Source organism: Trachurus japonicus, chromosome 24 (genome assembly GCF_045865225.1).
Source record: "Trachurus japonicus isolate A0001 chromosome 24, Traja_1.0".
NCBI lineage: Eukaryota > Metazoa > Chordata > Actinopteri > Carangiformes > Carangidae > Trachurus > Trachurus japonicus.
In genome coordinates this window covers 14,060,940-14,063,785 of record NC_140930.1, presented here as the reverse complement: position 1 = coordinate 14,063,785, position 2,846 = coordinate 14,060,940, and positions in this window count along the sequence as shown.

Sequence of the window (2,846 nt, the reverse complement as noted above, 5' to 3'; positions counted from 1 at the left end):
CACTGAGTCACCATCATATTTAAAAGCTTCCCCTTAGCTTGTTTACAGCAGAGGGCAGCCTGGGCTGAGTGTGATTAGTCTACCACTCCAATGTCCAGCTAATGACCACTTAATGTTTTAAACTGTGGCTGTGCAGAGCAAAGAGCAAAAGGCCCACTACCACAAAAGGAAGCAGGGGGCTCAGATGGGCTTTACCCCCCCAACCCCCTAACCCCCCTAACCCCCCTAACCCCCCCACTCACTCATTCATTCATACGGTCTGAGTCTGAGTGAGTGTGTCGAGTGAGTCGAGCTCGTTCTGTGGTGGAGCTAAAGAAAAGTGTCGTTCTGGATGAACTATGTGTGAAGAGAAGCAGAAACCACGACTGAGAGTTAACAAATCAACACCTAGCCTGCTCATGTTGCCTTAATAATCAATTTTAATGTCACTAAATATAAATGCTAGAAAACTATAGGACGTTTTATTTTTCATAGATGGACACATACATCAGGCTCTAATTCAGTCTATTTATTTCTATTTCATAGGTTTATGAAATTTCCAGGTCATGTTTTCTCTTTGGTTGTTTTTTATCTTGGTGTTGGATTTGCATGAAAAATAAAAACAGCAGCAGCTGCGAAACAATCACAGAATAAGCTCTGCACACTAAGGCAACAAAAACATCTTGCTAGTTTATTTATTCCTTTAAAACCCTTCTTATCCAGCAGTTTGTTTATTTGAAGATCAAATAGAAGTAAATAAAAGAAGCTGAAGAACCATTTAATGTTGCATGAGAATGACTTACAGATGAGTTGGTTATTAAAATGCAGTTCAGATTTAGTATTACTCTTTCACACGACAACAGTGTACTCACATTCACATATTCACCCTGAAAACACACGTTTGCAAAAACCACAGACAAATGAAATTAACAGGAAATGAACAAAATAGAACAAATTATAAACAGGAAATAAATAAGACGAAGATTGAATGCATAAAATAGAAACATGAGGAATAGAATAATAACTTATTTCCATCGTGGACCTGACCCAGGTTCATTATGACATCACACACAGGAAAACAGGTGCTTTTCTGTCATTTAAATGATCATCGTTGTAATTAATATAAAATTTCATAGGAAAATAAGTAGATGAAATAAGATCGAGCAGGAAAAAAGATGTAATCACTGGGGGGGGTTTTTTTTGGGGGGGGGGGGGCTGCTTGTACATTCGGTGCCTTCACATGCTCATTAATGTTTTTACATAAAATCTGTGGGAGTAATCAGCGTCCTGTTGAACTGCAGCCTGATGATATGGAAAACGTCTGCATCTCTTAACTACAGGTCGTTACACTGTCGAGGCCTGTAAACATGCAGATTTATCGACTCTTTTTTATTTTTTTAGCATTTTATTTCCATCTTTGTTGTGTTACGTAAAACAAATGACTTTGATGTAAACATAGGACTGGATAAACTCACTTTAACTAGTATAGACCTACATGCATCCTTGAATCCTTATGTAGCAGCTCCACATTCACTAATGCTGCTGTAAACCTGAACTTAAGAATAAGTTAAAGTACAGTTTGCTCTTTGCACTGATAGCAAGATAACTTTTAATGTTTGGTTTTAACTGTATTGAAGTACTTGTACATGTTGCTATTGCACAGGTTTATATCCAGCACAGGTGAGAGCATGAAACGAAAGTGTTTATAATTACTTTTTCACAGTTAAGAACAAGACAAGACAGATCACAGACGCTGTCAGACATTTAACCTCCTACATGCAAATGAAGTATCATCTGAGTTCATCTCAACCTCGGGGAGAGTTCAGTGTTGGAGATATATTGGATGTGTTCAGGGTCACATAAACGAGACAGTCTTGTTTTGAATTGACTTTAGACACATCCCTCAGTTCTTTTTTTTTCTCCGTGCTCTCTGTGGAAATGATGGCAGAGTGCCATACAGAAGGCTGTGTACAATGGCCCAGGTCCCATTAAATCTGCGAAAGTTCCTTCCTGAGGCAAACATTGCCAGAAATAGTAATCTTGGCTCTAGCCGGAGTCTTACAGAGGGGAGCAATAATTCTCGGTGTAATAATGGAAATCATTTAATTCTGTCCAGCGGCCTCAGATCCAGCAGAGCTGCAGTTTGAGGTGCTCATTCAGTTTTCCTCCGCCTGATAAGGCTTCCTGAAAAACACACAGCGAGCAATCAGGCGACAACAATAGGCTCCGTCAGACGCTTTAAACCTCAGGTAGTCAACAGTGCACAGCAGCACGGCTTTGTTTTCATCTACAATGACTCATAAATGCTTTGACATTTTGTTTTCATGTTGTTTGTTTAAGCTCTGATTAGCACAGTGTATGGACTGGAGATCTTCGAGGCCGAGCTGCTGCTGCTGCTGCTGCTGCTGCTGCCGCTGCTTCTGACTCCTCTCATATAATTTAGCAACTCATTAGTCACGCGGGTTTTTATCTGACTAAAGAGTTTTTAGTTGATTAGTCATTAGTTTTTATCTGGGAGTGCACTGTTAGTCATTAAATGGAAAATGATTATGGCATATATCACATGACAGAAACATTCCACGATGTTTTTGAGTAAAATAAGGTTGTTTTTAACAAGTTCTCTGATTCTCTATTGAAGTAAAAGGAGAAGTCAAAGATGTAGAAATAATGTTGCATTCAAAGTCTGATTCAAAAAAAAGTTTAAAAAAAGATAAATAAGAGCTTCTGGTTCCTAACTGCACATTTTAGTCCCTGCAAAAGGTCACAGGCTGAATCTGAAGGGTCAAGACACCACTCACGTAAAAAAGAAAATGCCAAAGTGCTGCTATTTGTTTTGCTTTTTGTGTTTCTCGTTTTCTTTCCTCCAG